This window comes from Ambystoma mexicanum, chromosome 4p (assembly GCF_040938575.1).
Source record: "Ambystoma mexicanum isolate Mex_15411 chromosome 4p, UKY_AmexF1_1, whole genome shotgun sequence".
Lineage (NCBI taxonomy): Eukaryota > Metazoa > Chordata > Amphibia > Caudata > Ambystomatidae > Ambystoma > Ambystoma mexicanum.
The window spans coordinates 935,704,334-935,727,831 of record NC_090927.1 but is presented as its reverse complement, the minus strand read 5'-3'; positions in this window follow the sequence as shown (position 1 = coordinate 935,727,831).

Here is a 23,498-nt window from a genome sequence, read left to right as displayed (position 1 = left end):
ATGATAGAAAGTAGATCAATTTGTTTTTGTATTTGTATTTTCTTTGTATGGCACACCAAGCCCTTAGGCATTTGTGCACATTTCTTAGGTTCACAAAGTTACATATCTACTTTGCATAGTTTCTTATATACATTATACAATTAATTACATTAATGACATATTACAAAGGATATACAACTGGTGGCTTAAAAGAGGCAATTAGGCAATAAGCAATTTTACATTAAGCCTATGTTGAAAATGCCTGTACCGTGCAGGAGCATCTAGGGTGGGTGGGCTAATGTTCTTGCGTTAGTAGCCAGATTTGGACTTTGCTTCTAAAGCAGAGACAAGAAGGTTCAGATCTGAGTGAGCTCAGTAGTGTATTCCACAGATTAGCGGTGAGTACAGGGAAGTTACTACCCCCGCCTTGTGTAGTTTAAACCTTGGGATCTTGAGGCAGTGAGCTTGTGCAGATCTAACAGGTCGGTCAGAGGTGTGGCGTGAGAATAGATTGCACAGGTATATAGGTGTGTGGTTCACGAGGCTTTTGTGAGTGAGAGACAGAGATTTAAAGGCAATTCTCTGGTTGACAGATAGCCAGTTGAGACTGTGTTGAGTTTCCAAAATATGTTGTGCTATAGGGATATTCATAGCAGCCTTAATGGCGTTGTTTTAAATTACTTGTAGCTTGCTAGTATTCCGATGGCTGGTTCCTAGATAGTCGCGTTTCAAAAGTTTCGAAAGGACTAGAGCTCTGGCTATGGTGGTGCAATTGTTAGTGGTTAGAAATGATCTGCATGCAGTGATAAGTCGGCTTATGTGCACAGTAGAGGACATTATTGCATTTGTTTGTCTAGCTAGGGTTAGATTGGAGTCTAATGGATGCCAAGAGTTTTTACATCTTTTGATAACGTGATGGGGTTTCTATCTATACAAATAGAAGCTACAGTATTGTCAAGAAGATGTGTTTTACATAGGTCAGTTGATTTCACATGAGGGAAAGAGGGTAACGCCTGAAAGAGCTGAGGCGATCATGAAAACTGCAAAACCCCACATGATAAAGCAGATGCAACAGTTTTTGGGCCTATGTAATTATGTAAGAGCATGGGTGTTTGACTATAGTTCGTACACAAGACACCTTTTGCAGGCTATAAAGAAAGCACCGGTGAACAAGGAGAAAATAGAATGGACTGAGGAACTAGAGAGAGGGTTTGAAGAGTTGAAGAAAGCAATTTGTACAGCCCCTGTTTTAGGAATTCCCAATTATGCTGAGTAGTTTTTCTAGTTTTTGCACATGAATGGGACAGTCATGACAGCAGTGATTATACCGAGTACTACATTAGAGTATAAACCTCTGGCATATTATGTGGAATTTTAGATCCAGTTATGAAAGGGCCTTTTCCTTGCAAACATTCATTGGCAGTGGTCACGTTCGCAATTGAGAAATCTACAAGTATTGTAATGGGTTGTTCTATGACGCTTCTTGTGGAGCATGCTTTGTTTGCCATTTTAGAGAAACCCAGGTGACAATGGCCCTCATTACGACCCTGGCGGAATTCGGAAAACGATGGCGGAAATGCAATACCGCCATCGAATAGCGCTCGGTGCGACTATGACCCGTCACCGCAAAGTACGAAGCCATTAGCGACACCGTAGTGAACGCCAACGCTAACTGCACCAAGCACGCGCGCGCGCGCCATGCCAAACCGTAAACACCACCATGGCGCAAGGGTACGCTAATTCCGACCCTAGCGGACATGTACCTAACGCCATCAAGCATGGCGGAATGTACCATTCCGCCATGGTGAGAAGTACGGCATCGCGAATCAACCGTAAACGGCCCCACTGAGTGCCTGTACACCGCTCCCTGCCCACAAAGTACAACTCCCCGTAGGTGCAATGAAGTCACAATGCAACCAGTGAAATGTACAAGTCACCCATGCATGCCAACGAACAAAAGAAACACAAGAGGGGCCAATGGGAGCTGCAGGGCACAGATGGCACGAATACAGAAGCCAATCCAATGGACATGACCACAGTCCCCCCCCCCCGAAACGCACGCAAACACACCAGCAATATTCCGAAAATCACATCATGCCACCAGTCCACCTGGCTGACCGGCATCTGTTACACAAAACCCAATCCCCCGCCCCTGAGCATGACAACATTCAAACAGTCATATTGGCAGCCCCCATCCCTGACCTCACTGGGCTACGTAGGCAAACGCGCCCAGTACAGTACCACGCAACTAAACTCCGAAGCTGGAACCCAATGCAGATCTCCTCACAATACATCGCTCCCCAAATAGGAATATGCCACATCACTTGCAAAGAAGAACGCTACACGGGCCAAATCAGAATAGAAATTTAATGCACAACAAAATCACCAAGCCCATACAGCCATTAGGCCATGAACTCCAAAACACATTTCACCATTGTGGGCTGCATCCGCAAGAAATGACCAGCCACTACTTGTGTGACGCCCTGTTCCATCATGGTACACAGAGCCACATTCACGTACGAAAAGGCAACATGGAAGCGCACAGAACCGCAGGGCAGTCCCAATGGGGAAGCACTAGTCCAGCTGAAAGGCCGAAATGTTGCTCCGAGCCACCAGTACTGCGTAAGGGCATGTGGCCCATTGGCGATCGTCCCATAAGATCGTAATGCTGCTCCACTGATTAACACGAAGCAGCAGGTGTCGGGAGTAAAAGCCATCTGCAGGAGTGGCATACAGATGGCAGTGGCAAAAGGGGAGGAGATACCTGTCAACCAAAAGAAAAGAAAAATAATAGAATGGCCATCAGAACTACATTCGAACAACTCACTTCAATGATCACACTAAATCCACAGCCATATGCATGCTAGCCCACTCCAAAGGATCATCACCACCCAAAAACCACTTGCGACTCATAACTATCTATATCGAGGTGTAAACACCATCACAAACGAGTGTACCTGTGCATGCGTCTGTGAAAACAGAATCCATCTGATGGGATTGGTAACGTGCATGGACACAAGTGTCTGAGGGCGCGTCGAGACAGGGAGGGCTCAACAAGGCCAGATAGACGATGGTCCCACTATGGCAGCCCTGCATCACATAGCGCAGGGGAGGCGGATAGATTCCAAGAAGCCCTGTACATGGCAAACTCTGTATCAAATCACCTGCCCATGCATCCATTCATCATTCCCTCATCCCGGGATTAAAACGCCTGAATATTTACTCACATAACATTAGAAATATCCATTGAGTCTGTGCGTTATGCAGCCTGCAAAATCCACAGTGCCCCAGCCCGTAATTCCAGTGTAGTGAAGTAACATGTATATGGGAACGTCCGGCCTCATCGCCCACGTCGCTATTGCGCATCCCAAACCATTCATATCAATCATTGCATCCTCGCCATGGCCCCTGTCTCAAGGACATTGAACAATAGAACGTTATATTTGCAGTCAGACCTGTGGGCATTTCCTCGCCGCTAGCTGAAAACCGAAAGCGCCGCCCTTCGAATTCCTCATTTGCAACATCACGTCGAAGAGGCATCTGTGGCCGTTTGAAATCACAAATTAATCCATCTAGTGCGGCTGTGTGTGAAAATGGCAACTGCCTTCACCCACAAATGGGACGCCCCGCCCGTCGTTGCAACTCGGTACAGTGATGCATGAGGGCCCACCGTTACTCGAGTACTACGTACCACTGACCCTTCACAAGTCTGTTCGCGACTGCACAGATAGTATGTGAAACAATGGGACCACAGCAGAATGAACATATCAACCAATGTTACACGGCCATCGGGTACAAATACATGATTGCAATAGCAAGATGCCATTCCCCGAATTGCAGCGTTGTGTGCGGGACGTGCTCGGCCAAAGGGGAGAGCAGTTTGCACAGGTGGAATGAATCACCACAGGTGGAGGCCATACAGCCTGAAAACACATAAATTGCACACCCAGTCTCCTCCCACAACCACACCCACTCCGAAATGCTACCGGCAGGACTCGCGATGTTGGCCCTGGGGGACCTGATAGCACTGCAAGTACTCCAACTCCAAGAAGAAGACGAACACCAACTACAACCGGCCGCACGGAGGAGACGCAGGAGGAGGAGGAGGGCAAGGCAGGGCCAGCAAGGGCCGCCAGCACAGCCACTACCACCACGCAGGCAGCCCGCAATCCCACGCCTCCGAGCACATCCGTTCAACCTCACTGATGAGCAGATCCACACCCTCTACCGTCTGGACCGGGACACCATAACCGCCATTGTGGACATGACACAGGCTGACCTTGTCAGCATGATAGATAGCCCAACCGCCATCCCACCCCTACTGAAGGTGGTGTCTGTACTACACTTCCTGGCCACAGGCACCTACCAGCACACAGTCGGACAGTTGCATGGCATTTCTCAGCCACTGTTCTCACGGACACTATTGCAAGTGCTCGATGCCCTCCTGCAGCACGCAGACGACTACATCTCTCTACCACGCTCGGAGCAGGAAATTACCAACACAAAAGTGGGATTCCATGCACTTGCCGGCATACCGGGTTGCATTGGTGCCATCGACTGCACCCATGTGGAATTGGTCGTCCCACATGCCATGGAGGCCCAGTACCGCAACCGAAAACAATTTCATTCCCTGAATGTACAAATGGTGTGTGACTCCAACAGGATCATTACACATTGTTGTGCCCGATTCCCTGGATCAACCCATGATTCTATGGTCTTGAGGAACTCTACAATACCACGCTACATGGAGCGACACGCAGGGAACAGATCCTGGCTACTCGGTGAGTCTCATTACATGCATGATAATGTGGGGTATGTGATTCGGCAATGACCTGGCAGGAAGGGAGGGGTGTGCGTACGTAGCAATGGCATTCCACATCATACGTTTATCGTCCACATACAGGTGATGCTGGATATCCACTGAAGAGATGGCTCCTCACACCAGTCCGGAACCCACGGGACCAGCATGAGGAGGACTACAACCATGCCCACTCACGTACCCGTGTAGTCATTGAACAGGCATTCGGCCTACTGAAGGGTCGTTTCCGCTGCCTCAGCAGGTCTGGCGGGGCACTCCTGTACCGCCATGTGAAGGTTGCAAAGATGGTGATGGCATGTGTCATGCTCCACAACATGTGCGTACGTAGAAATGTGCCCATGCCCCCTGACGCAGAACTGCAAGCACCTGATGATGGTCATGATGAGGGTGGGGATGTGGCAGCACCTCAAGGAGTCTGCGAGGCACCGGAGGGCCGTGACATTCGTCAGCATCTCATAGATGCATGCTTCTAGCACTCACGCCTGGTGGCTGATACATGGACACGGGACTCGTGGCACTGTGTGTGTCTGGGACATGCACAATATGGACTGTACGCCTATGATGGCCTAGTACACAAAGATCAATGTCCACACATCTCATTGGTTGATCGTGCACTGTTTATGGCATATGTGATATCATGTTGAACACCCTATCGACCCGCCACCCAAGTGAGCCCAACACACCCCCTCCACCCTCCTACCTCCCCCCCGAACACCAGTGTCCAAAGATGCTCATTGTCAGTGGGCAGTCGCTATTGCAAGCCCCCTCTACGGGTGTCAGGGGCACCCCTGCCTGTGGAGCGCAGGTTCCTCCCAGATCTACGTTGGGGGCTGCCCTGGACGGAACTTGCAACGGATGATGTCTCTGCCTGCTCACGTCCATGCATGTCCCTGAGGGTTTGCGAGAGCTCAGTGAGCACACGGCGCACTGCGGCAAGTTCGGCACATACGTCTTTGGACGTCGCATGCAGTTCACCCCTCAGGCTCTCGGTGCTTCTCTCCATTTGTGCCCTTAGTGTCTCTGTACCTCTCTCCATTTCTGCCCTAAGTGTCTCAGTTGATGTTTCTATGTCTGCCTTAGTGCCCCCACATTCATCGGCATGGTCCTTGAGGAGCGTGGCCAGTTGCTGCTGTTGCACGATTAACTGGTCGAGGGACTGTTGCCTCTGCTGGGCCATGGCCATTTGCGGGGGTGTCACAGAGGGGCTGTGGACCTCATGTTGCCTTGCCACAGGGCTTGTGGGGGATGGCCAGTCGTCGTCTTGTGGGTGCCCCTGCGTGGCATCCTCATGTTGTACGGGATGGGACAGACAGGGGGATTGGGACAGGTCATGGATGGATCTGACTTCGACATCCCCGTCTTCTGTGTCGGAGCATGCTGCCATCAATGGGGTGTCACCTATGGTGCTGCTGCCACCAGAGGCAGTGCCTTCTGTGGCATCCGTTGGGGGGACCTGTGGTGGTGGTGTTGTGGGCATGCTGGCTGCTGGGGTGCCTGTTGATGTTCCCTCCTCTGTGCTGCCACCTGATTTGTGCTGCTGCCGTGTCTTGATGCGTGCAGCTGAGGTGGAGGGTCTTTGGCCGTTGGTCTTGGCCCTCTTTGCAGGTGTGCTGGTAGGGGTGTCCTGATGCTCGTCGTTTGGATCGGACCCTGTGGTGGAGTAAAGGAGGGCGAGGGTTATTGATGGGTCTGTGGGAATTGGAATGGCATTGTATCACATGCATTGGGGTGGTACCTGAGGGTGATTTGGGTCGGGGCCTTGGAGGTGCTTTCATTTGTGTGTGGAGTGAGGGTGCAGTTGTTTTGCAGCCTGCAGTTAGGGTGTGCCTGCTGCACGTGTAGTGCGTGTTTTAGGGGTTTTTAATTAATTATGTATTTATTGTGGGTTTTAACGTGCGCTATCAGGCCGATGTGTGTGGACGTTCTCCTGGACATGTGTTTCTGTTGCACTATGGGGACACATGGTACTTCACATGAATGGACTTTGTGGATTTGGCATTGTTTTATCTGGCCCACCTACCTGAATCTTCGGATGTCTGCACTCCTTTCTCCATCCCTCCGACTCCCTCTATGCTCTCCATTCCGATGGTGGAGGCACAGATTTCTTCCCAGGGGGTCAACTTGATGGGTGATTCAGGACCTCCCCCGGTGGCTGTGGCAATGTTGCGGTTGGCAGAGAGTATGCTGCGGACGCGTATCCGCAGGTCGTCCCATCGCTTTCGGCATTGCTGTGGGTTGCGGGGTGCGGTCCCCACCGCACTTACCCGCTGTGCCACCAGAGCCCATATGGCCTTCTTGTTTGCAAGTGCCGTCCTGGTCATTTGCGTGGAGAAGACGACGGCTGCATTCTCCTGGAGGGTCTCTGTTAGCACGGTGAGTTCCTCACGGGAGAAGTGGACCTGCCGCTTGCGGTCGCACGCTTTCTTCGCTACTTTTCCCATTTTTCGTGGTTTCGCTAGGGTGGATGACGGGTTGGGGTGTGTCTCAGGGTAGTGTTTTTGGTGGTTGTGTGGTTTTAGTGGTTTTATAGGTGTACGGCGGGATGTTTCCCGTTCCGGGCCCATGTTTTTACTTCCGTTTCCGTATATTTCCGGTCACCGTACTTTCCGGTAGGCGCACACTGCGGTGTCCGCTGTGATGGGTGGCGGTATTGCACCTAGGGCGCCGTACGGCGGCGGTGTGGGCCGTTTTGGGGTCATTTCCGCCATCGCGGACTTTGCACTTCCGCCATGCCGTGGTGCTCGTGCCCGATGGGTCGGAATGGGCCGCACTTTGCTCCTTCGTGCAATGGCGGAAACGCTATTTACGCTGTGGCGGTCCGGTCAGTCACTTTCCGCCAGGGTCGTAATGAGGGCCATTGAATTTTATAATCATATACCGCATGTAAAGGAAAATGCGCTCTCAGGAGGGAAAATTCTCTTTATTGATGGTTCTTCAAAAATGTATCAAACAAGTGGAGAAAGGCCTTCTCGCGAAGCTGTAGGGAGGCACATAGCAAATGCTGTGTTTTAGGTTTTAGCGAGTGCAAGACTACTGTATCACTTTTCAGCGCAAGCGGCAGAATCGGTAGCAATTATTGTCATGCTCAAGAATCATGCAGGAAACGAAGTGACAGTGTACAGTGACTCCGCCTATGTAATGTCAACCATAAACACAGGGCTAGCTCGTTAGAAAAGGAGAGGCTACCTCTGAGTGGACGGCACTCCAGTGTAGCAGGTATCCCAATTTGACAGGCTTTGTAAGGCACTACAACTCCCAGTAGCCATAGCGACTTTATTTCTTGCAGGAACAAAGCCGCACATGCAGAAGCCAAAGAGGTTGCTTATTTACCAGATATTTCAAGTTTTGATACTCCACAGATTAAAGAGAAAGTAGTCACGATTATTGTAGTGAAAGAAGGATTTAATCATTTGCCGAAATCCCAATTAATGGAGATTCAAGGAAGTGCACCACATGAAGAGCAGGAATTATGGAAGAAAAGGGAGTGGTCTGTATCCCCCACTGAAACATTGTGGCAACAGGACATCACTGGAAAGACAGTGATGCCAGTAGCCTTGTTAAATGTAGTGTTTGAACAGCTGCACTACCCTGCGCATGTAACTAGGGAAAGTCTTGCTGCAACAATTGCAAAAGTCTGGTTCATTCCAATTTTTCATAGAACACGTTACCTTTTTTTGTAGTAAACTGCATCGTATGTCAGAGGTTTACTGCTGGGCATACACTGCAAACGATTAGAGAAGTAATTCCTCAACCGAATGGTCCTTTTCAGCATTTACATATTGACTATGTTGATGTGCTGCAAGTATGTAGTGGATACAGGTATCTGATAGTGGTAGTGTGTCCCTTCTCTAGGTGGATCGATGCAGGTCCATGTACACACCCTGATGCCACTTGTGCAGCAAAGTCTTTAGTATGAGAAGTATTTCCAAGGTGGGGAGTGTCTGAGGTGCTGAGATCTGATAATGGGCCACATTTTGTTAATGAAGTATTTGAACAAATAGGTTTATTGTTGAGCATTGAGCACATGTTTTTTTTCTACTTATCACCAGCAAGCAAACGGGATATGTGAGACAACTTAAAAGATTTTGGGTTTCTTGATCGGAGGAGGTGAGGGGGTCCATATCTAGACCAAATCCTGGGAATAACAGAAACTTGGGTGGGGCTACATTATGGCTATGTTAGACCAACACTTTCTAGAGCAGTTTTATTCTGTGTTACACTTCCTGAAACAATAAACATGCAATGAGCGCATGCTTGTGTAGTCAGGGGTCTGCTAATTAGGGCATAATAAAAACCATTTACTCAAAAAGGGAACTCTAACTGAGCAAGAAGCATTTCTGTTTATTACAGCTGGGTGAGCACAAATCAAACAGAACAGTGGATTAACTCTGATCGAGAGTCTGAAATCTGAATGGACTATGAACAGCAGTTTTAGAACAAGAAATGCAATAGTCGGAAGTCAGACGAAACACTTGCAAGTTGGAGGATTTGCTTTTTCAGTGCTTCCCAGGGATTTGATTGGTTTGCCATCTCCTCCTCCTCTTCGATAGTTACATTATTAGTGAAAGTGTCATAACTGCAAACAGTTCAATAGTTTCCCATCACCTCACCTCCCCATGTGGTACCACATTATATTCACAACCCAGCCTGGAACATCTTGTTATTAATGAGCAACATTTATCCTTATCACCAGAACTTTAATATACTGCCATTGGTCAGCACCATTGAGAACGGGACACAAGACTCCTTGCGGCTGTTGGGAGATGGGAGATTTACACAATACCTGTTAGATAATGACCTTCACAGACTCTGTTGTGGATACTTTGAGGGCTATCCCCATCGCCAGAGCTTAGCAATTTACCATCTGATTGGTACTCCCAGGAACGCCAGTCCACCCAGTGTTTCTTTGCCATTGCCACCTGCATAAGGGCCTCAGCGGTCATGCAACCAGCACACTAGTACAGAGCCACAATCCCAATACCCTGCAGGCTGCTTGCTTGGTTGATTGCCCTGCAGTTTCCTCACCCAGTTCCAGTTGTCTTACTTCCCATATGATGAGTAACTTAAGCCTCCTCCCCCATTTGCATATCCCTGTCATTGTGGTCATGTTTTTTACATTGGAAAGTTCCCAGATCCAGGCTGCCTGAGGGATTTCCCATTATGCATATTTGTGATTGTGCTATTTTTGTCCTCGTTTTGCTAATCTTAGAGCAATGTGTTGGAACAAGTTTAGATCCAATGTATCGTTACCTCCTACCATTCCTGGTGAAGTCCGTTATACAGTGTGCCTGAGGCTCAGAGTATCTGTTTTTCCCCATGTGGCCACCCCTACCGTGCATCTTTACTCCCATAGTTGGTAGGTGCATTCCCAAATCTAGTGCTGAATTAGCATCTTTAACACATGCATGGAAACCACCTGCTGCTTACCTCAAGTTATGTGGCAATGTAGGTCTGCCTTCTTAGCCTCAGAAATTGACTGTAGTGCTCAGTAACCAGTTGACAACAGCACAGTCCATAATCTAGTGTTCTCCTGTATGTTTCTGGAATGAGTTGTGCTAGACTTCCATGCTAATTGTGATATTCCCTCAAATTCCTCAAGCTCCCAACTCCTGACAGTTGAATCTGACATACAATTGCACTCTGCTCTCATGATTGGTTGCCTGGTTTTATTCTGCAAATCCATTACCACATACCTTCACCTATGTATAGCATGATTATAATTCCTCTCTAGTCTACTCTCTCAACTAGAATGCAGGCCAATGTTGCCCTTGCCATATGAAATGCACCACCATTTTACCGCTGCTGGTGCGCATTTTAACCTGTGTCCTTATAAAAAGGCACATGACACTGGTAGAGTAAAACAGTAAAGCCACTGTATTTGTTTTTTTTTCTAATGATGTTCTGTATAGATTAATATTGAGAATTGTTGAGTCCTCACTTCTGTGCCATACTGCGCTCACACATAGCAACACCTTGTGTAATTTCTCTGTACAAGCAATCAGTAGTCTACTAGAACCGTCCATCTCTGCAAATATTCTGCAACTGTTACCTGACAAACTCCTAGGACTGGTCACCATTTGACTGCAGCCAGACCCTAATTAGGGCTTCTTGAGGACACACATTTTTACACATGTTTTGAAAATATTTATTTTCTGTGTGTACTACTACTAATAAGTGAACTGGTATGACCAGGTGTTACTTAGCGGGACCCTCTGCAGACCTCGTAATAGGGCTGCCCGGATGGAACGGTGCCAGTCCCTTACCGGCACCGTTCATTCCATGGCTGCCTGGGTCCTAATGAGGCCCTATGTCTAACTGAAGACATGAAGTTGTTCACTTGTCCTGTTGTTGAAACTGGCCTAGGGAAACCAAAGCAGCATTTGGTGTAGTATTTCCCTTTGTTTTTATATTTGCGCCGACAATACTTGCCACACTTTTGTCTTTGAAATTGTTAAATGTGTGCATGTAGGTCGCTATGTGTCGTTTTTGAAGGAATTTCACAAGTGTCATATTTCTAAATGAACTGCAAAACAGTTCATCACTGTCCTGACCAAATTTAGGAGCATCATTAATCCACAAAAGTTGGTTGTGTGGTGCTTTTTGTAGTAATTGCGTAGTAGACATATTTTGAAAATTGGTACCTGATATCAATGTGTGCGCAACTCCGTAGCATAGAGTTGCTAGTTCACTTTCAAAGAGAAGGTGGGATATGTATTCAATGTTTTGTCTGAATCTGGGGTCTTCAGAATACATTCGTAAAGAGTGGTATTCTGATTCTGTTATTTGTGTGGGTCTTCCATCATACATTCCTCCTTTTCCAGTAGGAAAGAGTAGTGTAAAGGCTTGTGCTTCTACGCTTTTTTCCCATATGCTGATTGGAGATACTTTGGTTTGCCGCATTTGGTAAGTTTCCAGTGCATCATCTATGGTGTCTTTGGAGTGCAGTGGGTGAATTGTATGATAGTGTGAAATATTGGATGCTGTAGTAGGATCTAGAAGTTGAAATTGGCCAATTCCTGATGAGTCTTGAATTATTTCGGTGGTTTCCCTCAAGTTTTCTTCAATGTTTATTTATTTGTATTATTCATTGTTGTCTTTTAGATATTGCAGGGCTTCTCTAACTTTATGTAAGTCCATTAGTTGCTGCCAAATTATTTTGTCTTTCGTAGGTACACCATTCACTAGGATAATCAAAGATTGATCTATTGGCCGTTGCAATCTCAGAGTGTTTACTTTTTATTTGAGATCTAATGGCAAATAAACTACTTTGCCACAAATTCCTTTTAGTAATTCAGAGGGAGGTAGTTTTGCTGTTTTTGGTTGTAGGTGTGTTATTGTTTGAAATTGGTGCACTGTTTGAATTATAATGATCTCATACAAGTTAAGTTGTTGCAGTGGTTTTGGCAGTGGGGATATTTCCAAGTTATTAATTATAGCATGTGAAGGTATTTGGTTGTTGTCAAGTTTTGCAGTGCAGTACCTGCAAAGTATTGAGGGGTTAGTAATTTCATATTTGTTTTCTGCTATAAAATAGAGAGATAATTGGAACCACTTGGATTCTTCATTCTCTTCTATTTTGTACATTATGTCTATAGGTTTTGTGCTATTTTTTATAAAAAGTCATGCGGGAACACACAGACACATGGTTTGGTACTTCAGCAGATGTGCTTTTAAACTTTAGTAGTTCTTTTTTGTATGTGTGTATTACAAAGTTGCCATGTGTAAAATTGTTGCTACTCTGTTCTAAAGATAATGAATTTTGTAAGTGGGTTTCACTTCCAAAATACTTTCTTTGGATGTGCTGTATTTCTTCGAGTAGTTCTCTGGCTGTACCATATAGAAGAATGTTATTTAAATTGTCCAGTGATAAAGCAGAACTTTTGGCACAGTACAGCTTATGAACAAGATTTCTTACAGTTTAATAGTGTGTTCCTAACATTTTGAAATGATGGAACGTGCTTTTGTAATTAGGTCCAGAAATGCAGGCTAATGAATGTCCTCATAGTCCCGTGTATTTGCACACTGGACAGGAGTCCATAGTTTGTTATAGTTTTATTTTTAATTTGTCTTTGCCTTTGACATATTGATTAAGGAACTAGCGAAAAGATGTGAAATATTTTTTGCGTACATTACACTTTGATGTGCACGGCCATTTGTAGAATAGTTGTATTGGTTCGGTGGAATGGAGAATTGATGCTAAGTTTGCTGGGGATATTTTTGTGAGCAGCGTTTCTTGTTCCATTATGGTATTGTTAACCTTTTCAAACCCTTGTCCACTGCTATGTATGGCAATTGGGTTTGTTTGCTTCTGTTTGTATGCTTCTTTATTGAAATATGGTTCTGTGTTGGTGGTGTGACTCCACTCACCTGCACAGATGTTAGCAAAGCTATCTTTGATGATATTGCGTTTTAAGTCCTTGTTGTAGTTTAGTATTTCATTTTGTTAGTGGTTTCATTCTGTTTAAAACTAATATAAATACATTTCCTTTTGAGAAGGATTGAACTGTCTATGATAGCTTCTAGAATTAGTTTTCTGCGGTAGGTTTTAAGGGTTTAGCATGATTTGTCCTCTGTTTTTATAAGGTTCTGAAGGACTCTGTGGTGGAAATCTTTTCGTAAAATAATTTTTGTTGGTATGTTACTTGTGGCTACATCAAGATTTATAGGTGCAGTGTTAACACTAGTGGTAGCTGCAGTCTTCTTAATATCGTTTTTGTTTAGTTTTAGATTTTGAAAGAGGAGTCAAAGTTTCTTTCCTGCAAGCTGCTTTAGTTTCGCTTAGAGACTGTAGTCACTGTTTTGTTTCAACTTTTTTAATACATTCTGCTAGAGGCGGATGCCTATTTTGTACACTATTATTTTAATTTGCTCTATTTCTGCATTGTTTTCTATGGAGTGGCTTTTTGGTAGGCATTCTTTGGTGAATGTTGGAGAAAAAAGAAAGTGTGGGTTGGGAAATTGTGCAATGTATGTGTGCATTTTGCATGAGTGTCTATGCATGTAGAGGTGTGTGATTGTGGAATGGGCTGTTACTTCAAGTTGGGAAGGCTATTCTGATATCTGTGTGTTACTATACTGGTGTTCAGATGACAAGTGTGCACCTGCTGAGGTCCAATCAGTAATACTGAATATAATTCAGTCGGGTTGATACAATTGTTTGTTCGACAATACAAGAATACCACACTGTTTGAGTAACAGTCAGAACACTACAACAGTAATGCACTTGCTTTGTTGGATGCAAAGAGTAGATTTCTTCCGGGTTCTGTCTTGTACTTCAGACTCTACTTGCTTTCAGGAGTGTGGTCTTCACTAAAATTGTGAAAGAAGGAAGTTAGTATATATATGTGTTAATGGCACAGTAATTTCACTTGAATAATAGATTAGTTACATTTGCAGAAGGATTTCTTTCAGGAAGAGATACTGTATGTGTTAAATTGCATAGCTTTGTACATGAATGGAGCTTTTGGAGCATCAGAATCATTGCTAAGTGGGTTAGTGAAGTATTTATAAGTGTGTCCTATGAGGTGCACTTTTGAAAGTGTATGTGTTGTTGTTGCACTGTTTAGTGTGGAAATGGATACGTGGAAGCTCTAGTAGGGTGAGAAAAAAGCATGGAAAGATGTACAGATTGAAAAGGAGAATGATTTTGTTTGTGTTAGTTCCATTAATTGTTCTGTGCATAGATGCTTGCTACATGAGTGCAGGAAACCTTTCAGTTATTTGACTTATGTGTCCACTTTTTTTATTAGCACTGTTCTGAATGTAAACATGTATTTGTTTGTTTTTGCAAGAATGGCAAGTGGCAGACACTCTAAATGCATGCAATGTATGTACTTTGAATGCTTCGGTTAGATACAAGCTGGTTTCCTGTTTTGTGTGCATTCTAGGAATTTCATAATAGTGTATTAAGGGGTAAGTGGTTGTGAAAATGACAGAAGGAAATAAGAGAATAATAGTTTGGACATTACAATGAGTAATATGGGTAAATTACAATTTGGAAAGCAGAACTTGATTGTAGGAGATGGGAAACATTATAGTATGTTTTTTTGCAGATTATGTCAGTGGCAGGTACCCTGTTCATATGCATTTATAAAAGAGTTGCAGATGTACTGTACAGAACATATTCATCCTGTAGTTTGTATTGATGTATGTAGATGTGGATGAATCTGTAAGGAGAAATCTTGGAGAGTTTTACAGTAGTTTTTGCTGTAGGTGCTTTACAATTACAGGAGACTTGTACTCAGAATGATGAACAGTTCATCTAAAGTGCTGAATTGTGATGACAGAGTTACATGTAGAGTGATTGGATGTGATTGGTGAATCATTGTGTGACTGCTTATGTGTAGCAAATGAGAGAGTGGTGCAGAGAATGATGTGCAAAGGTAAACGGGGCTACCCCAGGTGTTGAAGTTGTTCTTTGTAGGAAGAGAGGCTGTGTGTAGTGAAGATGGTAGATGTGAAGAAAGTGAGGGTATAGGTAGTTAGAGATCTGTTTGTAAATGTTCCGCAGTGGTTGGAGTTTGTAAGAGTTCCTACATGTGGAACAGTCCAGATGTAGTGGTATTGCATTCGGGTGCTGTACATTTGGGATACATTTGTGCACCTACTTTGTTGAGTGCTCTTGAAAAATGGGTTCAGGCAGTGATGGTGGTTCTTCCAAGTGCCAAGGTTCTTTTTTTCTGAAATGCTACCTAGGGTAGTATGGGACAATTGTAATGTTTTCTGTCCCCAGCAAAATGGTGCAAGGTGTTTGGTTAACAGAGGCATGTCTGTTTTCTTGTTTAGAGCTGGGATGTTGTCTTGTAATAATTACAATATTGATTCTGTCAATGGTCATTAATTCAAAGCAGATGGCATTTCTTTAACCATAATGGGAAATGCCAAGTTACTTGAAAATATAAGGAATGCTTTACAGAGGATAATGTGAAGACATCTGGAAGAAAATAAGTGCAAAAAAATTAAAGGTGTTTCTTTAGAAGCACTTTTACAAAAAAAAAGGCTCTTTTCAGAGCCACTATCAAAGAGGAAATGGATTAGCCTGCTTACATTTTCTTTCCCCACCCTCACAGATTTCACAACATGTCTGTGGACACCATGATAGTCTGCGGATCGCATATGTTACATGCAGGGATTTTGAGGCTGGCAGGCATGCAAATGAGACTGTGCAGGCCAAAAGATTGGTCAATAAGGTGTACTGGGTGTGATGTGTAAGGAGAGACTTCGGCAGAAAGTCTATTTGCTCAGAGGAGAGCAGATAGCTATGGCTGTGTCTTTCAGAAGGCAGAGTGTCACCTATTGCGTGGTATCAGTTGTACGCAACACATGTGCAGCAGACAGTTTCGGACAGGCGTGATATTCGTAGGACCCAAAAAGTGGAATGGGCATGTGGTCAGGTGTCCGCCGGACAGGGCTAGGGTACCCAAACTAGTTAAAGGTGCATCACAGCTTTGCCGACATGAGGACAGGTTATGTGTTGCAGGGACACCTCCATTTTGATTGTGGACAGTACGAACAGGTTAAGTGTCCGTAGGACACCTCCATTTTGGTTAATTGCAGACATTCCGGAGAGTCGCAATGTCTGCTGACTCGCAAACGGACTTAAAAAAAAAACGCAGACACATACAGGAACAGTATACATATTACTATATTCATATACAAAAATATAGACATTATGAAAGAGAGGGTGAAGAAGACATTGAGACATATTAAGGGGAATTAGGGTTTTCTACAGGTAGGGTGTAAGAGGAGGAAGGAATTGAGGTCTCATCATAATGTTTTTGGTGATGGGGATTTTTTGTGGATGGTTGACTGGGACAGTGAGAAGGGGTACAGGTGTACGTGGGGCAGTGATATTTAATTTTCACACAGACAAACCAAAATAAGTCACTTCATTGTAGGTACTCCATAGTACTACAGATCCACATGATAGAATCCAAAATGAGCTGCCACTGCACACTGTTTTCCATTCACTTTCAATCAATGTATTTCGAACTCTCCCAAAACCTGCACGCTGTGGCTCATAACACACACAGCCATAACCACACCCCTTGCATTTCTGTCAACAAATGCAGCATGTACCACAGTCTGTGCATAAACACCACACCCAGAAACCTTATTGACTAATCCCATAGCCTCTACAGACCCCATTTCTATGGCCGTCATCTGCAAAGGGGGCTTATGCAACTATCGCAATGCCCGCTGATTTTTCATGCTGTGCACGTGCAGGAGTGGGGGAATAACTTTCAAATAGGGTCGGAGACGTTGTTAGTTGTGGCAGCTCTGAAAATAGCTTTTTTTTGTTTTTTTTAAAGGTGCTTCCATAGAAACACCTTTTTTCGTTTTTTATAAGTATTTTTGTGTTTTGTACATCAGCTCACATTCTTACAACAAGGTCTTCAGTGCAGCCTGTAGATTATGAAACAAAATATCATTGCCACTGGTCAACAAAGACATACCATTTGCTTTGTAAAGGTTTATATATCGTGAACCAATGTTCTCATTCTCACAGGAGAACATCCCAGCAGCACTTAAGAAGTCACACATGCTTCTGTTGATGAGACCCTTCCAACCTCTGGCTGGCGGCAGGAATCATTGGAATAGTCCCATATGATTCTCAGTGGTGTACATGAGAAAAGCACCTTTGCAGTGGGAAAAATGTGCGTCACTGCTTTCATCACCTTTTTCAGTTGACGGTACACACGGGAACAAGCCATGGGACCCAAATGGAATGCTCCATAGTGCATAACCACACCATGTACGCTAGCTAAAGTGCCCACTCGTCGACATACTGCAAGCACAGCACTGAAATGGCACACATTGCCACAGCACCACAAGGCCTCCACTCCCTCCAAATCGAAATTGCCTTGAAAGCCTTTTTCAACGGCATACTGGAACAGATCTTCCACAAAGGCATCACCAACTATCAAGACAGTGCGTCTTGCCATCTCTGCCTGCCACCCTCACTACACAGAGTAATGAAAAAGAAATTGCTGCCTTTTCATGTGACACACACCATGAGCACCTGATTGGACAATCCCAACAGTCCAATTTCCATTGGCCAGCATGGTGAGAAGTGCAGAATATCGCACGTGCGCTTCCCCAAGTACTGCGAGGGCCGCACCCCAGGAAAGCAGGAGGAGTCCTCCTTCCTCTTGCCGCCCTTTGCTGTGATGCACACCCTGAACACCTGATTGGACAATCCCCACAGTTCCCTTTCCATGGCCTCCATCCTCAAAATCCCTGTATGTGGCTTTCGTGCTGCGTGCGGGCGTGGGGTAATAACTTGCAACCAGGGTAGGGGGAGTTGATTGTAAGGGGCGGCTCTGAAAAGAGACTTTTTTTTAGATGCTTGTAGAGAAACACCTTTTTTTGTTTTTTATTTGATTTTGAGTTTTCTTGTGCTCACATTGTTACAGTAAACTCTTCACCGCATCTTGTAGACTGGCAAACAAAACAGCATTAACAATGGGCGACAACAAAATGCCATTTGCTTGGAAAAACTCTGCATTTCCACGACTAATGAGTTAATTGTTGCAGAAGAACATCCCACCAGCAGACAAAAAAGTGTACATGCTAATGCTGATGAGACACCTTCCTGACTCTGGCTCAGAACAACTTCCAGGAGCATTGTCCCATAATCTTTGTGGTGTTATGCATGAGTAAAGCACGTTGGCAGTGGGAAAAAGCCTCTTCACCAGATTTAGCAACCTCTTCAGTCGACGGAACAAACCTAAACAAGCCACGTAACCCATATACATGCCGCCCTAGTGGAATACGATGGCATCCGTAGTAGCAACAGGGGCCAGGTCTTTGCAAAAGGCATGCATGTTGGCAAAACTGCGCTCGTACACAGTGTTCCACAATGCGTCCACTCCTTCCAAACCAGCATTGCCATCAAAGTGTCTTCCCAGGGAATACTTGTGCAAAGGCTTCCTTCAGCCTCCTCCTCTCCTTCCCTCATCTCCGATTGTCTAATCGCCATTCAAACTTGGTGTGCCGCCAATGATCTATGTCTAAATGCCAACAAGACTGAGATCCTCCTTATTGATACACCATCTCCATCCTTTCCTCTCACTCTCTGGCTGGCCTCCCTTGGCCCTCCTCCCACCCCCACTTGTACGGCTAAAATAACTTGGGGTCATCTTTGACTCTACACTTTCCTTCTCCGCACACATCTCTGATGTCTCCAAAAAATCTAACTTTTTACTTCACCTCCTTAGAGGTACTCTACCTTTCCTCTCCTTCCCTCAAAAGCTCACTGTCTCCCAAGCTCTGGTTCTTTCCAGACTGGATTACTGTACAGCCTCTTCCTAAATCTATCTGCCTCCACTCTCTGCCCTCTACAACTAATCCAGAACAGGACTGCTAGACTTGTCCTTGGCCTCAAGCCCTGGGATCGTATCTCTCCAGCCTTGAAATCCCTTCATTGGCTCCCAGTGGATGCAAGGATTACCTTTAAAACCCTCTGCATTGTCCACAAGGCTTTCTGGGGCCTGGGTCCAATATACCTTCAACAAACCCTCTGTAAATACCTCCCCTCTTGAGCCCTTCGCTCCTCTACTTCTAACTCCCTCAGGGTTAGTCGTTTTGCAAAAAAACAAGCTGGGGGTAGATCCCTGTCTTCGGCTGGTGCCTCCCTTTGGAACAGCCTCCCAGCCACCTTGAAACTTGAGGAAAAAAATCTTCAGTTCCGGAAACTTCTCAAGACCTTCCTCTTTGCCTCTGCCTTTGCCCCCCTTCTCCCCTGCTGATCTGTTTCTTCTCATGGCATTGTGCACCTGGCCACCCTCTGTTCTTTCGGGCCCAGGTATCTGCTCACCCTGCCACCCTCTTGCACTGCCTCCAGGCCACCATCTGCACTAGGGTTCTGTATCTGTACCCATACAGTCCCCCTCCCATGTTTCATCTGCACTTAGCAGATATATCTTTCTGATTAACTTTCACCTGCCACTTGCTGGCTGCACTACCATGGTTTAAAGCCCTTATTTATTATTTATTGTATTTAATATTTATTTATGTTTTCTCTCCTCTGCTTCGCACTTTCCACTCCCCCAACCCCCATCCTTGCACTTTTCCCCCATGTTCCTTTCCCATGTACTTGCGCTTTTTTTTTTTTTTTTTAAACTTTGTTTTATTGGCATTTTCAAAATATAACAAAAGGCGCAAAACATTTTCACAAATTGTGCAAGTAACAAGCCCAAAAATCCCCCCCTCACCCTCCCCAAATGCACCCACCCCCCCCAAAAAGAAAAAAACCAAGAAAACTTAGTCCCCATAGAAACATTTTGCTGGGGAGCCGCTATGAAAGCTCCGAAAGTCTGGAGCTCCAGGAAGAACGAGAGCGTTGACTACTTGAATGGCTGATGAACTACCATCGTCCCCCGGGCCGTGGGCCCTGTCCACTCCTTGTCCCCCCTGAGGATCAATGCACATCCCAGCCCCATGTCTGCTTTACCCCGTACCAGTTTGCTTGGAAAGAGCCCAAGTCATTGTTCATCATTGCCGTCAGTTTATCCATCAGGAACATGTTTTTTACCTTTTTTAGCCAGTCCTCCTTCGAAGGGGTCTCCAGGCTCTTCCATTTCTGGGCCAGTGCAACCCTTCCCACCCTCAATATTGTCTCCCACATTCTAGGGTATCTGGGTATGTCCGTGTCCTCTGGGGGGAGGCCCAGCAGCATTGTCAGGGGGTTCTAGGGGAGAAGCTCTTCAGAAACTTCGGCGATCCAGCCCCTCACCTTCTCCCAGCATGCCTGAGCTTTCGGGCAGTGCCACCACATGTGCCCTCTCGTACCGACCTGGTCACATCCCCTTGGGCATGCGGGGGACACTCCCGTGTACATTTTAGCCAACTTCACTGGTTCTCTGTGCCACCCCTGTAGGATCTTGAAGTTGTGTTCCATGTCCGCCGTGAATAAGTTCCCATGGAAGGCTATTTTAAATATTCTCGACTAGGCGTCCTCCGAGATCTCATCCCTCGCTAAATCATTCCAGAACGTGCGGAACCCCCTTCTCTCCCCTAAGTTAACCATGTTCAGTAGCTTGTACATCCCTGATACCGCGCCCTTCCTGGAGGTTGCCGAGTCCAGGAGTTTCTCGAAGGGGGTCAGCTGTCTTTTCAGGTTCTGGCCCCAGGCCCGGTCACATAGGATTCCCTTCAGGCGGATGTATTCAAATATGGAGAGGGACCCCTGACCGAGGGCGTCCCTCAGTTCCTCATATGGCCGGAATTCTCCTTCCCTAAACATCTGCCCCGCTCACTCCATTCCCATGTCGGACCACGATTAGGCCTTGCGGAACCCCCTGCTTCCCAGTTTGAGGGGGTGACCCCAGAGGGAAGACATCGGTGACGGCCACGATGTTAGGTGTGCCGTCTGGGGGCTTTCCCTCCAGATTGTCTAGAGGACTCCCAGGGTTGGGTGAGATTTGAGTCTGTTCGGGATAAACTTGCTAGGGGCCCACAGGAGGTCTCGAATCTTTAGTGGGTGAGCCTCCATGTCCTCCAGATTTGAACAGTAAGTGCCCATCCCCTCTTTCATGTGTTCTAGGAGGACGCGCAGCTGGGCGGCCCGGAAATAAAGTTGAAAGTCTGGCAACCCAAACCCTCCCTCCTCCCTCGGTAAGGTCAAGACCCTATTGGCGGTTTTCGGGGTCTTGCCCTGCCATATGAACTCCCGCACCGCATTCTGGAGGACTCTGAAGGTCCGGTCAGGGACTACAGATGGGAGGGCGGTGAAAAGATATAGTAGTCGCGGGAGAATGTTCATTTTCACAGCCGTCATGCGGCCGTACCAGGACAGGATCATTGACCTCCACCTCAAATCTGCGGTGACTCCTGACACAACGGGGTCGTAGTCAGCAGGGGCTAGATTGGTTAAGTCCCGGGTGAGGAGGACTCCCAGGTATCGAATGGAGGCCTTCCCCACCCTTATTCCTTCCAGGCTGGCAAGAGGGTCCACCAAGCCCGGGTCCCGGGTGCTCATGGGGAGCAGGACTGATTTGGACGCATTGATCTTGAGACCAGAGAAACGTCCAAAGGTAGTCATCAGGGAGAGGAGCGGGGGGAGCGAGGATCTCTTGTCTACCAAATAAGCCAGGATATCATCTGCGAACAGGGAAAGCTTAAATTCCACCCCCCCCCTCTTAATCCCCTTAATCTCTGAGTGAGCTCTGACTGCTATGGCCAGGGGTTCCATGGAGAGGACAAAGATTAGAGGGGAGAGTGGGCATCCCTGCCTTGTCCCCCACGACAGGGCGAAGGGCTCCGACAACCCGCCATTGACTTGGACCCTGGCCCTAGGGGCCCTGTATAAAGCCGCCACCCAATCCCTGATGTGTGGACCAAAGCCCATTTTTTGCAGGGTAAATTCCATGAATCTCCACTCCACCCTGTCGAATGCCTTTTCCGAATCTAGGGACAGGACGCTCGAGTCCAAATCTGACCTCTGGGCATAGTGCAACAGGTCTATAGTCTTCCGGATGTTGTCTGAGCCCTGTCTCCCCCTAATAAACCCCACCTGGTCGCCGTGGACCAGCTTCGGCAAGACCCCCTCCAACCGTCCCCCAAGCACCTTGGCCAGAATCTTCACAACAACATTCAACAGGGAAATGGGTCGGTAGGAGGAGCATTCCCTAGGGTCCCTGCCGTCCTTGGGGAGCACCACAATAATTGCCTCCATCATGGAGTCCGGAAGGGACCCCCCCTCCTGCACCGCGTTGAACACTTTTACCAAGTGGGGGGAGAGGGTTCGAGCGGAACCTTTTGTAAAAGTAAACCGAGTAACCGTCCTCGCCCGGGGGAGGGCCCACCTTCATCCCTCCAATCGCGCGCTCTACCTCATCCTCGGTCACAGGGACCTCCAACGCCTCCGCCATCTCCCTGGTCAGGACCGGGATCTGGATAGAATTCAGGAACCCCACCATCTCCGCCTCCTCCCCATTATACTCAGACGAATATAGTTTCTCATAATATCGGCGGAAGGCTTCGCCAATGTGGGGCGTATCATAACCTACCTTTCCCGCCTCGTTCTTAACCTCTTTCACTAATCGGCTTCTCTGCACCTCCCTCAGTTTCCAAGCCAGAATCCTATCCGCCCTGTCCCCTTTTTCATAGTACTTTTGTTTGACCAGTTGGAGACTCCTCTCCGTCTTGTGGAGAAGGAGATCCTTCAATTGGAGTCTATAGTCGTCCAGTGCGGTCACCTGATCGCGGTCTAGGGGAACCGTGGGAGGACCCCCAGGTTGGAGTGGGGCGATTTTCTCCCTGAGGTACCTTTCCTGGCCCTCCCTTTCCCTTTTTTTGTGGGCTCCCATTTTGATCAAGGTTCCCCGTAAGGTCGCCTTAAAGGCGTCCCAGAGGGTATGTAAACCCACCTCCCTGCTGTCATTAAGTTCAAAGAATTCCGTGATGACCTTGAGGACCCCATGGGCCAGGACTTCATCCTTTAACAGGGAGTCGTTGCACTTCCATCTCCCTCTGCGTTCGTATAGACCTCCCCTTGCTATAGTGACTCGGACCAAGTTGTGGTCAGACCAGGGGACGGGGTCTACCCTGTGGCCCGAGGCAAATGGGTGTAGGGTCTCGTCCACCAGGATGTAGTCTATCCTGGAGAACGACGTGTGGATGGCTGAGTAATACGTAAAAGAGGGGGAGTCTGTTCTGGGGACGGGGATCGTGTCCATCAGGCCCAGTTCTAGGTTGA